This window comes from Heterodontus francisci, chromosome 5 (assembly GCF_036365525.1).
Source record: "Heterodontus francisci isolate sHetFra1 chromosome 5, sHetFra1.hap1, whole genome shotgun sequence".
NCBI lineage: Eukaryota > Metazoa > Chordata > Chondrichthyes > Heterodontiformes > Heterodontidae > Heterodontus > Heterodontus francisci.
Window position 1 is genome coordinate 157219641 of NC_090375.1, and position 14449 is coordinate 157234089.

A 14449-nucleotide genomic window follows, 5' to 3' on the forward strand; every position below is an offset into this window, starting at 1 on the left:
GAAGATGGTTGGGCCTAGGACATTGCGCTAAGGAACTCCTGCAGCGATGTCCTGGGGCTGAGATTGGCCTCCAACAACCACAACCGTCTTCTTTTGTGCTCGGTATGACTCCAACCAGTGGAGAATTTTTTCCCTGATTCCCATTGACTTCAATTTTACTGGGACTCTTTGCCCCACTCGGTCAAATGTTGTCATGATGTCAAGGGCAGTTACTCTCACCTTACTTCTGGAATTCAGCTCTTTTGTACATGTTCGTTGCAAGGCTGTAATGAGGTCAGGAGTTGAGTGGCCCTGGCACAATCCAAACTGAGCATAAATGTGCAGGTTGTTGCTGTTTAAGTGGCACTTGATAGCACTGTCAACTACACCTTCCAAACCTTTGCTGATGATTGAGGGTAACCTAATGGGGCAGTAATTGGCTGGATTGAATTTGTCCTGCTTTCTGTTGGCAGGACATACCTAGGCAATTTTCCACATTGCAGGGTAGATGCCAGTGTTGTAGCTGTACTGGAACAGCTTGGCTAATGGCGCGGCAAGTTCTGGAGCACGGGTCTTCAGTAATATAGTCGAGGTGTTGTCTGGGCTCATATCCTTTGCTGTATTCAGTGCTTCAGCTGTTCCTTGATATCATGTGGAGAGAATTGATTGTCTGATGACTGGTATCTATGTTGGAGGGGCCCTCAGGTGGAGGCCAAGATGGATCATCCATTCAGCATTTCTGGCATGAAAATGGTTGCAAATGCTTTAGCTTTGTCTTTACAGACATGCTGGGCTCCCCCATCAATTGTCCACCAGCATTAACAACTGGATGTGGCAGGACTGCAGAACTTTGATCTGATTCCTTGTTTGTGGGATTTCTTCCATCTGTCTATAGCATGCTGCTTCCACTGTTGAACACGCATGCAGTCCTGTGTCATAGTTTCATCAGATTGACACATCATTTTTATATATGCCTGGTGTTGCTCCTGGCATGCTCTCCTCCACTACTCATTGAACCAGGGTTGGGCCCCTGGCTTAATGGTAATGGTAGAGTGAGGGATGTGCCAGGCCATGAGGTTACAGTTTGTAACAATAAAAGCAAATACTGCGGATGCTGGAATTCTGAAATAAAAACAGAAAGTACTGGAAAAACTCAACAGGTCTGGCAGCATCTGTGGAGAGAGAAGCAGAGTTAACGTTTCAGATCAGTGACCCTTCTTCAGAACTGGCAGATATAAGAAATGAAAAAGATTTTAAGCAAGTAAAGTGGGGGTGGGGCAAGAGGTAACAAAAGAGAAGGTATTGATAGGACAAGGTCACAGAATAGCTGACCAGAAGTTTATGGAGCAAAGGCAAACTATATGTTAATGGTGTGCTGAAACACAAAGCATTAGTACAGATAAGGTGTTAATGGACTGAATACTGAACAGCCACAAGCACAAACAGTAGAAACAAACTGAACAAACTAAAACAAAATAAACACGAAAAATAAAAGAAAAAAGAACTAAAAATAAAAGTAAAATGGGGGGCCCGTCATGCACTGAAATTATTGAACTCAATTTTCAGTCTGGCAGGCTGTAGCGTGCCTAATCAGTAAATGAGATGCTGAGGTTACAGTTTGTGGTTGTATATAATTCTGCTGCCGCTGATGGCCCACGGTGCCTCATGAACACCCAGTTTTTAACTGCTAAACCTATTCTGAGTTCATTTAGCATGGTGGTAGTGCCACGCAACATGAGGGAGGGTGTTCTCAGAGTGAAGGCAGGACTTTGTCTCCACAAGGATGTGCATTGGTCACTCCTACCAATGCTGTCATGGAGGGATGCAATGGCAGGTAGTTTGGTGAGGACAAGGTCAAGTAGGTTTTCCCTTGTGTCTTTCGGGACAGTCAGTAGTGGCACTACTGAGTCACTCTTGGCGATGTACATAGAAGTCCCCCACCTAGAGTGCATTCTGTACCCTTGCTACCCTCAGTGCTTCTTCCAAATTGTGTTCAACATCAAGGAGGGAGGGCGGTAGGTGGCAATTAGCAGGAGGTTTCCTCGTCTATGTTTCACCTGTTTCAACTTCATGGGGTCTAGAGTCAATGTTGAGGACTCCCAGGGCCACTCCCTCCAAACTATATACCACCTGTGCTGCTGGAACAGTACATTCCCAGGGATAGTGATGGATGAGTCTGGAACATCGTCTGGAAGGTATGATTCTGTGTGTCTGACTATATCAGGCTGCTGCTTGATGAGTCTGTGGGACAGCTCTCCCAATTTTGGCACAAGTCCCCAAATGTTAGTAAGGAGAACTTCGCAACAGTTTGACTGGGCAGGGTGTGCCTTTGTCATTTCCGGTTCTATTGTCTTGGCTCAGTTAAAGTTCCATGGAAAAACTCATTCCATAAACTTGTGAGTTTCCAACTCACTGCTGGCCTCCTTCGCTATGACCAGGCCCGATGTTAAAATTCAGCCCAAGATGTCATAAATATTAAATAGTTAGTTAGTATAAATCCAATAAGGAATCAGGAGAAACTTCTTTATGCAGATCATAATGAGAATGTGGAACTTGCTACCACATAGAGTAGTTGAGACAAATAGTATAGGGGAATTGAGTAAGTACATGAGGGAAGATAGGAACATAGGAAAAGGAGGAGACCATTTAGCCCCTTGAGCCTGTTTATTAGAATATTACAGCGCAGTACAGGCCCTTCGGCCCTCGATGTTGCGCCGACCTGTGAAACCATCTGACCTACACTATTCCATTTTCATCCATATGTCTATCCAATGACCACTTAAATGCCCTTAAAGTTGGCGTGTCTACTACTGCTGCAGGCAGGGCGTTCCACGCCCCTACTACTCTCTGAGTAAAGAAACTACCTCTGACATCTGTCCTATATCTATCACCCCTCAACTTAAAGCTATGTCCCCTCTGTTTTACCATCTGTAGGGAGTGCAGAGGGGAAATCAGGTGAGCGGATTGCATGTTCATTACAGAACCTGCCCAGCCAATGCTCAATGCCCTGGTGGAAAAAACAAAAATTGGCTCATTACCAAGCATGGTGATAGACACTCAAATGTCAACACTTTCTGTTCTGAGTCACAGTTCATAGCGTTCAATGATATCATGGCTGATCTGTGACCTATCTCCGTATGGCCCACATCCCTTCATATCTTGGGTTAACAAAATTCTATGAATCTCCGGTTTAAAATTAACAATTGATTTAGCAACAATTGCCACTTGCAGAAGAGAATTCCAAACTTTTACCATCCTTTGTGTGTAGAAGTGTTTTATAATTTCATTCCTGAAAGGTCTGGCTCTAATTTTTAGACAATAGCCCCTAGTCCTAGACTTGCCAACCAATGGAAATAGTTTCTCTCCATCTACCCCATCTGTTCCCCTTAATACCTTGAAAGCTTCAATAAAATCGCCTTTAAATTCAAGGGAACGCAACCCTAGTTTTTGTGTTCTCTGCTCGTAACTTAACCCTTGGAGTCCAGGTATCATTCTGGCAAATCTATGCTGCACTCTCTCAAAGGCCAATATATCCTTCCTAAGGTATGGTGTCCGGAGCTGTTCGCAGTACTCCAGGTGTGGTCCAATCAGACTTTATGTAACTGAAACAGGACTTCTACTCCCTTTATTCTAGTCCTGTAGATCTAAAGTTCAGGATTCAATCTGCCTTTTTGATTATTTTCTGCATCAGCTCTTGCCATTTTAATGATCCAGGTAGCTGGACCCCAAGATATCTTTGAATGGAAGAAAGGAAGGATGGAAGGAATAGAAGGTTAATCTGATAGGGTAATATGAAGTAATGTGGGAGGAGGCTTGTGTGGAGCATAAATATCGGCATATAACAATTGGGTCGACTGCCCTGTTTCTGTGCTCTAATTTCTATGTAATTGTACGTCTGTATGTGTAATATTGTTTGTATGTGTAGTAAATATGTTGTAGTGTGTGTATGCAGGTATGTTATAAAATATGGTGTATGTATATGTGCAATAATTGTGTGTGTGTGTATGTGAAATAAATCTGTGCATGTGAAGTGTTGATTTAAAGCTGTTCAGCCCTGCAAGATTATCAGACTTGTACAGAAGAGAATCTTACAGACACGGCTGCTCGTCCCTCCCAATTAAAGATAGTGTACAGCGGTAGAAAGCTACTAGGGGTGATTTTCAACTACCACCCATCCGTTCTCAGCTGAAAATCTTCAACACACAGAGGAAAGTTGGGTGGATGTCCCTTTAATGCCCAAGGCCCAGTTAATTCAAATTTCAGACGTGTCTTCATATGAATGCCCGGAACAACCACTCAAAGCAAGTGTTGCAAATCTGGGCCTATCGTCATTGCCGTACCCTGATTGCCATTTTCATGTACAAGTGGGCAGAGCATGTGCCATGCACATTAGTCCCAGTTGTACCAGGTGTTGAGCAGGCTAAAGAAGCTTGAAGGGACTGCTAGTGGCTGTGCTAAAAATGGCCTCTGATTTTTGCACCCTCTCCCAACAGGCCTGACCAGCCAGTCAGTTCCCAATAGTCACTTGCCTAAAAAATGGTTTGGGCCTCCTGACAATGGTTTCTTCTTTCACTTGAACTAAAAAGCATTGAGCAGATTTAGGGCGGCACAGTGGCGCAGTGGTTAGCACCGCAGCCTCACAGCTCCAGGGACCCGGGTTCGATTCCAGGTACTGCCTGTGTGGAGTTTGCAAGTTCTCCCTGTGTCTGCGTGGGTTTTCTCCGGGTGCTCCGGTTTCCTCCCACAAGCCAAAAGACTTGCAGGTTGATAGGTAAATTGGCCATTATAAATTGTCACTAGTATAGGTAGGTGGTAGGGAAATATAGGAACAGGTGGGGATGTTTGGTAGGAATATGGGATTAGTGTAGGATTAGTATAAATGGGTGGTTGATGTTCGGCACAGACTCGGTGGGCCGAAGGGCCTGTTTCAGTGCTGTATATCTAATCTAATCTATTTATGGCTTGTGGCCACATTGAAATGTCATGGTGATTTTTGTAACTTTTTTGTCAACAATAACTTGCATTATTTAGCATCTTTAACATGGAAAATAATTCCAAAGCACCTCACAGAGGTAGAAGAAAAAAAAATAATGTGCTAACGTAATTGTTCGCCTCCTCGGCACATTGTGCCAGCTGATAGATGACTGAGATGAAATGCCTTCAGAACCCATATTGCATCATTTTATGTTACTTTGATGAATTCCCAAATTTGGCCCTGCTTGGATATATCTTCCTTGTTGGCACCAACATAAAGAGAGACAATCATCTCTCTCACGTGCACACACTATTATTTAACTTATCTTGCACAAGCTGTGATTGCCATCTGTGTTTTCATTTTGTTACTATTAAAAGAAGTAGAAGAACGTATTGGCTTGTTGACAAGTTGATGGAGGGGGAATCAGAATATCTGTTGGGGTACCTCTGCACCATGGCCAGATAATGTTCATTGTAATCTCATTGATTAAAACACTTTATCATCCCTAGTAATTGAATGAAGAAGAGAATATCTTGCCTTGTGGTGATTTAAACACCCAGATCTTCAAACATTTCAATATAAACCACCTTATCATATAGAATCTAGAGCAGTATATAAAATATACACAGGCCATTTATTCATCGAGATAAAAGTAACTGCAGAGAGTCCGGCTTGCCAGATGTTTGTTAAGAAACATGTGTAAGAAAATAAAGCCTCATTAATAACACACTGATTCGCTTATTTAATTTGTATTAAGTAGTGTTACCAGCACATATAAATTCATTAACAATTTATTATTTAATCCAGCCATTCACAGTCACAGAAGTGATGAGGGGAAATAAATTGTCACTATTCCTGGCTGTTGGTCTTGTGCATTAAAATAATAGCAGAAAATCAATACAGCACAAACATAATTGTGAATGCTTGCAACAATCAGTAAGGAACCTTACTACAAATTGGAGAGGTTATGCACTCGAGTATTAAATGTAAAACAGAAAATGCTGGAAGAACTCAGGCAGCACTATGGAGAGATAACTGTTCAGATTGAAGACCTCTCATCAGAATTGGGAGAGGTTAGAGATATACCAGTTCTGACTTTCATAACCACATCTCATTCCTCATCAACTGTCTCTGACTCCAACTTATTCCACATGGATTCCAGGTTAAATTTCACCCTTCATGTTTTGGATCTACCCATATTTACAATCCCTTCAAGGTATTCAGCGTTCCTGAACCATTGTGTTTGTCGCTTCCTGAGATCCACGCTTAATGCCACTTGTACACTCTCAATCTTTCTCTTCAGCAGCAGCACCGACTCACTCTATTTCAAAACTGTCCTGGTCCACATTTTTTGCCTCATCTGGTGCTTCAACAAAAATGCTTTTTTCCTTTTAAATGTCAAGGACTTCAAGCTTCAACAACACTTAACTACCAACAAGACACCTGATACTTCTTCGCTACCACTTTCTTCTGACTCCATTCCACCTTCCAATCTCTCTCTTTGTTGCGTTTTCACTATCCCCTCTGACTCTGAATGATCAGTTCTCAGCAAAGACTTTAGCTTCACCTTCTTATAGTCCCCATCTCAATGAATTTCAACCCCAGCAAAATGCTGAGCTCTTATCCTGCCATCTTTGCCTTCGCCTCCCTGCTCACTTCTTTGGCCAAGAGTCTTCCTCCCAAAAAAGTCTTTCTCCCATTTTCAGAATTTTCATTTCACCAGAACCCCTCCCTCTGGCTTCTTACCGTCCCTTGATCATTTCATTGAGAACTACTTGGCTCACTCACTGTAATCTGCCTCAGTTTGAACTTACAGAACTCCTTTCTCTCAGGTCCAACCTTGATATTGTCATTAAACCAGCTGACAAGGGCTGCATTTTGTTGTTTGACGAATAGAACTCTACCTTGCAGAGGTAGAGCTCTCCAACACTTCCTCCTAACACCTGTTGGATCATGACCCTACATCTGAGCATAAATCCATCATTTTCCAGACATCACTGACCTCATCTCTTTTGGCAATCTTCCCCCTACACAGGTCCCCTCCCTCACTAAATGTTCCAGAACGTTGATGACTGTATCTGTGCTGATTCCTAATCCTGTCCAGAACTAGAAAATCTCCAACCCTCCCTCACCTCCATCTCTAAATTGTCCCTTTGTTATTTCATTTTTTACATTTTTTTTGAGGAGTCATGTGTTAGAATTGTCGAGATGAATTCATTGGAGAACTGAAGTAATTCCATAGATGTTGGACTTTGTTTTTTAAAAGAGGTCGCTGGAAGGATACTTGATGTCTTATTTGAAAACAACCTTTCTTGGAAATCACACGCTTTAAGCTCAATAAACACTAGAAACCTTGGTGACTTGGGGGAGATGCTTCCAGAGAAGTGACATGTCACGATTTATGAGGGTCAGGAGGTTCTGACTTGCTGTTTGGTTTCGCTTCTGAGATATTGTTTTGGTTCAGTTGGGGTGTGGACTGTGTTTGAAAGCAGTTGGAGTTCAATCTGCCGAGAGAGAAACACCCAGCTTACCTCCTACCTCTTGTCTCTGTGAAATGCTGCATTTCTCCTGAGGAGCTCCTGAAAAACTTGCCATATTAATTCTCAACACCGCCTGAAAAGAACTGTTCCAGAGAAACCTGTCTACGTGTTTGCGGATGCCAGACCATCTGCCATTTTGGGACACAACATATCTCATCCATTTTCTTCAAGAATGAACAAGTACTTAGCCAAAGTATTATTACTTTTTGTTTTTTTTTGTAAAAGAAAGCTTCAGAGAAAATCTCTATTTTTCAGTTAACCGATGGGTGCGTGTGTGAAGGGCTAAGGTAAAAAGGGAACATTCATATTTCAATCTGTGTGTTAAAGCTTTGCTTCATTACTTGATAAGTCCTGTTTTATAATAAACTGATAATTTTGTTGTTTATTATAGAAACCTGGTTGGTGTATTTTTTTCGGGGATAAAGAGTAGAGTAAATGATTGACCATATCGGTATCTGGGTAAACAGTTAAATGTATATTGTGATCTATAGAGAACTGGAACGAGAAAAGACAGTGTACTCCTGCCACCTTGGTCGTAACGCCTTGCCTTCCTCAACGTCTCTATGTCCATTTCTGGGGATAAGCTGTCAACTAATATCTACTAATAGCCCACCGACTCCCACAGCTACCTTAATTACATTTCCTCCTGCTCCCTTCCTGTAAAGACTCTATTCCATTCTCTCAGTTGCTCCATCTCCATTGTATCTGTTCTGAAAATGCCACCTACCATCTCTACCAGTGCTTTCGATTATTTCTTCCGTTTTCCTCACTCAAGCCCCATTCCTTCCTTCAAGGCTCGCACCGGACACTTGAACACAAAGGTCCAGTGCAGTATTGAGGGAGTGCTGTACTGTCAGAGGTGCCATTTTTCAGATGAGATGTTAAACTGAGGCCCCCTCTGCTCTCTCAGATGTATGTAAAAGATCCTGTGGCACTATTTAATTGAAGAGCATGCGAGTTAGACCCAGTGCCCTGGCCAATATTTATTCCTCAATCATTACCACTAAAACAGATTATCTGGTCATTATCACATTGCTGTTGTGGGAGCTTGCTGCCTGCAAATTGGCTGCCACCTTTCCTACATTACAACAGTGACTGCTCTTCAAAAGTACTTTATTTGCTTTAAAGCACTTTGGGATAATATAATAAATGCAAGTCTTTTTTTTTCTCAACTGAGGATTCCCCTTGACCATGGTTGACAGGGCTCTTGACTACATCTGTCCCATTTCCTGCACCTCTGCTCTCATCCCTTCCTCTCCCTCCCAGAATCCTGATAGGGCTCCCCTCGTCCTCACCTTTCACCCAACCAGCCTCCACATTCAATGGATTACTCTCCACCATTTGCATCACCTCCAGTGCACTGTAACCACCAAACACATCTTTCCTTTTCCTCCCTGTTATGACCAGGTGAGAAAGAGGTCTATGGGTTCCCTCTCAGCCTTTGCCTGGTTTAACCGTTACAGGATTTAATTTTAAAAACACTGTTTTTAGCTCCCCCTCAGTGAATCCTTGTTCACTGCTTTCTAATTGTAAGACAAAGAAATCAATGAGACAGGTTTTCTTCGATTTAAACAAGAAAGATGGAAGTTTATTAATCTTAAACTCTAATTCGGTTAACAACTACGAATACGCATCACAACCACACTAGCATGCATACGCAATAAACACACATGCTGATAGAGACAGAAAAAGTAGAAAGAATAAAGGGAAAAATTTGAGGCATTACCTGGGTTTCTATTTACGCTTCTTTGAGTTCAATGTAGAGTCTCTGGTTGCTGGTAAGTCTTGCCATTTCATTGCGGCCCAGTGCACACTTTAAAACTTGTTTCGATGTAGGAGTCTTTTCTCTCTTGAATTTTAAGTGACTTCCGTGGATCCAGAGATTAGTGAAAGAGAGAGAAAAAGCCAGACAGAAGAGAGGCTCTCTTCCAAGTTCAGTTGCAATCTGCAGTCTCTGTCTTCAAAACTGTCTTGTGAGCACAACTCAAAACTCCAAGTTGGCCAGCAGGTTAGTCATGTGACTAACCCCTTATTTGGGAACAACCGCTCCTGCAGTTTGTGGATTTCAAAGCTCTCGGTGGTGGGGGGCGGGGGGGTGTAGCGCTGTCTTACACCGACAAGATGCGGATCACCATTACCCAGACCGATCTCTGTTAATTGAATCAGTGAGCAGTTCCCATTGTCTTTTCTGAGGAGACTGTCTTTTAGAATGCAAATGTTTTTTCACCCACTGTTGATCTCTTTAAACAAGTCATCTCTCCACTCCAGCCACAGTTTAAAATTAATGTTTATGCGATGAAATTAATAGGCCTCATTCTTGGCAGGTAGGGGTCTTCATGACACTCCCCCCTCCAGCATTCTGAAGAACTATTCCATCCACGACACCCTGCACCACTCTTCCATCACTCCCCACACCCACTCCCCTTCCCATGCAAACATAGGAAATGCAACTCTTCACCTGCTCCCTTTTCACAATCCAGGTCCCCAAACACTTCTTCCAGATGAAACAGCAATTTACTAGTTCTGCTTTCAATTGGATGCACTGTATTCACTACTCACAATGTGGTCTCCTCTACACTGGGGAGACCAAATGCAGATTGGGTGATCGTTTTACTGAGGACCTCCGTTCAGTTCATAAACATGACCCTGAGTTTCAGGTTGCATGCCATTTTAATTGTTCATCCCACTCTAACTCTGACGTCTGTGTTCTAGGCCTCCAATGAAGCTCAAGGAACAACAACTCATCTTTCGATGAGCCACTTTACAACCTTCTGGATTCAACATTGTTTTCAATAATTCCAGATCATAACACTGCTTCCATTTTTTTCAGACTGCAGGTACTGGTAATGTTTATGCCATTGCCATTTACAGCTCCTCTAGATCCATCTTTTGTTTAGTTACTTGCCCTATTAGCATCTCCTTTTGCCTTGCATCATAACCCTTTTTCATCATTTTATCTCTCTTGGCCTCCACCTTGTCACAGACTTCCCCTACTGTCCGTTCTTCCCCTCCATCCCTCCTTTTCTCTGGCTCTGTAACTGCTCAAATCTCTGATCATGGGTGGATCGGAAACACGGGGTTGCATTTTCCTGACTTAGTTTTCTTTGGGATGTCAGGATCATTATCAGTTTGCAACCCGGATACTCACTTGTCGGGACTTCTTATCCAATCACTGGGAGGCATCCAATTAACAAACTACCTCTGGGATCATCATCTAATTAGGGATAGTGGCGGGACGTCAAGTCAGCATTGTGAATGCACACACAACATTGAAAGGCCCGCCAGCAGTTTGCACAGTGGCTGCACTGAGAGAAGTGAACAGGTTTCTTTCAGCTGGGAATTCATCAGAAGAAGGATGATAGAAACAGAAGGGCTGCACCACAATTGAACAGCACCTCCCTGGAGGTTGTGTTGCAGGCGATGAGGGCACAAAGTCAGGGGATCTTGCCCGAGGATGGGAGGAGGCCGGCTAGCAGGACCAAGAAGGCGTGGCTGGAGGTAGCTGAAGAGGTCAGCAACCAAGATGTCATAATCAGGACCTGAATACAGTCCAGAAAGCAATTCAATGACCTCTTGAGGGCCAGCATGGTGGGTACTCTGCAATTATCAGTTGGCAGCTATGACTCTCTGCCCTCATTAGCAGCTTTCTGTACAGGAAGGCAGAAAGAAACATTCTGCAGCAACACAGAGGAAAGTCTCACCAAGTCCTTTAGAAACATTCACACATGCAGACAGCACTCATACACAGGTCAAAAGTGCTAACCTTGTGCTCCAAATGAAGTCCATCAAATGACAATGTGCCTTATGGCCCTCACACTGAATGTCTCTTGTTCTTAAAACTCTGCTTTTTCTCATTGCAGGAGAACAGAGAGTATAACGCATAGCAAAAGAGTTGAACCGGGGATGGTGTATCTTTACTAGCAATCATGACACTGATGAAGGAGGAAACCATGGAGATTGGCAGGGTGATAGCAGACCAGGGCATCTTGGAGAGGGAAATGGGGGTGGAGCAGAAAGACAATGAGAGCTTCAATTGTTAATCATCCAATTGCATCTGAGCTGCTTCTTCAGTGACGCCTTTGTGTCCATAAGTGAATATTTCAAGCTCAGGATCAAATAATGGGATGAAACCACTGCTGCATAGGCACTTCACTCTCCCACAGGGCAATACGGGAATCGCATCAACAGCAGCATGAGGAGGCATTGCAGACCTCGGAGGAAGATCAGCACTCTGAGGGTGCACCATCACAACCTGCACCAGTGCAGGTACACTCACTTCAGTGGGGCCCCAGTTGCACATAGAACAGATGGCACAAGGTGAGGAGCATGTCACATGTGAGCAGGAGCAAGTGTTGGTGGCAGCGACAGATCTGGGCAGTCCCCATTGGAGGATTGAGGATAGCACCCAGATGCTGAGCCTTGGGGGTCATCTACAAAGTGGGTGTCAATCCATTGACATTGGATTCATCAGGACCTGATGGAAACCCAATCTTCTGGGTTATTGCATCTAAAGGTTATCCCACCACTTGACTGACTGGCCTGCAGTTGTTCGGATTATACATCTCCACTTTTATTGAACAGGAGAATAACATTTGCAATCCTTCAGTCCTCTGTCACCACACCCATTTATAAGGAACAAAGAACAAAGAACAGTACAGCACAGGAACAGGCCATTCGGCCCTCCAAGGCTGCGCCGATCTTGATGCCTTTCTCAACTAAAACCTTCTGCACTTCCGGGGTCCGTATCCCTCTATTCCCATCCTATTCATGTATTTGTCAAGATGCCTCTTAAACATCGCTATCGTACCTGCTTCCACCAACTCCCCTGGCAACAAGTTCCAGGCACTCGCCACACTCTGTGTAAAAAAACTTGCCTTGCACATCCCCTCTAAACTTTGCCCCTCTCACCTTAAACTTATGTCCCCTAGTAACTGACTCTTCCACCCTGGGAAAAAGCTTCTGACTATCCACCCTGTCCATGCCACTCATAATTTTGTAAACCTTTATCATGTCACCCCTCCACCTCCGTCGTTCCAGTGAAAACAATCCGAGTTTATCCAACCTCTCCTCATAGCTAGTGCCCTCCAGACCAGGCAACATCCTGGTAAACCTCCTCTGTACCCTCTCCAAAGCCACCACGTCCTTCTGGTAGTGTGGCGACCAGAATTGCACGCAATATTCTAAGTGTGGCCTAACTAAGGTTCTGTACAGCTGCAACATGACTTGCCAATTTTTATACTCTATGCCCCGACCGATGAAGGCAAGCATGCCGTATGCCTTCTTGACTACCTTATCTACCTACGTTGCCACTTTCAGTGATCTGTGGAACTGTATGCCCAGATCTCTCTGCCTGTCAATACTCCTAAGGGTTCTGCCATTTACTGTATGCTTCCCACCTGTATTTAGACCTTCCAAAATGCATCACCTCACATTTGTCCGGATTAAACTCCATCTGCCATTTCTCCGCCCAAGTCTCCAACCGATCTATATCCTGCTGTATCCTCTGACAATCCTCATCACTGTCCGCAACTCCACCAACCTTCGTGTCGTCCGCAAACTTACTAATCAGACAAGCTACATTTTTCTCCAAATCATTGGCATATACTACAAACAGCAAAGGACCCAGCACTGATCCCTGCAGAACACCACTAGTCACAGCCCTCCATTCAGAAAAGCACCCTTCCACTGCTACCCTCTGTCTTCTATGACCGAGCCAGTTCTGTATCCATCTTGCCAGCTCACCTGTGATCCCGTGTGACTTCACTTTTTGTACCAGTCTGCCATGAGGGACCTTGTCAAAGGCTTTACTGAAGTCCCTATAGATAACATCCACTGCCCTTCCTTCATCAATCATCTTCGTCACTTCCTCAAAAAACTCAATCAAGTTAGTGAGACACGACCTCCTCTTCACAAAACCATGCTGCCCCCTCGCTAATATGTCCATTTGTTTCCAAATGGGAGTAAAGCCTGTCCCGAAGAATCCTCTCCAATAATTTCCCTACCACTGACGTGAGGCTCACCGGCCTATAATTTCCTGGATGGAAAGAGGAGGAAGACTGTGGCCAGAGCCTCATTTATCTTCACCCTGTTACAGTCAAGTGAGGAGGAGTCAAAGGGCTTCTCTCCTTTCCTTTCCTTGTTTGACCACAACAGGTTTAATCCTTTCTTAAAATGGATGTACTGGCCAATTCAGTAGGTGTTTTATTGGTCCTTGTTGTGATCATAACAAGTAAATAATCAGACAGGTTTTCTTGCGTTTAACAAAGAAAGAGGTTAACTTTATTGTGCCTAAACCGAACTGATAAAATAATAAACAATGTGACAACTTTCACTCTCACACACAGTCTGGAGGTTTACACACACACAAATAGGTTACAGAGTGGAAACAGTTAGAGTCCATAAAAAAGGTATACAGTCTGTGGCGTTTGGTGATTTGGCTGGCTTCTAGCTGAATTCAGTGATCCTGAGGCTTTTAGTTTGAAGAGGTAGATGACTGGTTCGGTGGGTCTCTTGAAGACTCCAATGGAGTTTCCGATTGTAGCTGGAGTATGCAAAGGTGCTCAGTCAACAAGTAGGATTTGAAACCTTTTAAGCTGGAATGAAGAGAGAGAGACAGAGAGAGAGAGAGAAACCCCCCACTTGGGTCTGCACATGTTAGTGTCCATTTGCTTCTCCTCTGCTGCAGAGAAAACGCCAGCTTCAAGCCACAGATGGGGAAGGGCTTGTCACATGACAGTCACTCAGTGATTCAATTACAGCAGTCAGCAGTATTTCTTATCCTTGCTAAAAGAAAGAGAACAAACAGTTCCCTTCAACTTCATGGGTCTTGGTTCTTGCTGGGGAATTTGCAGACATTTCGTCTCCCTCCTCACAGGCCTTGCATGTAGGATACAGTGTTACAAATTAGGTGACCATCCTAAGCTGCTAGTAAAATTATCTTTTATGTCTTAAAAAA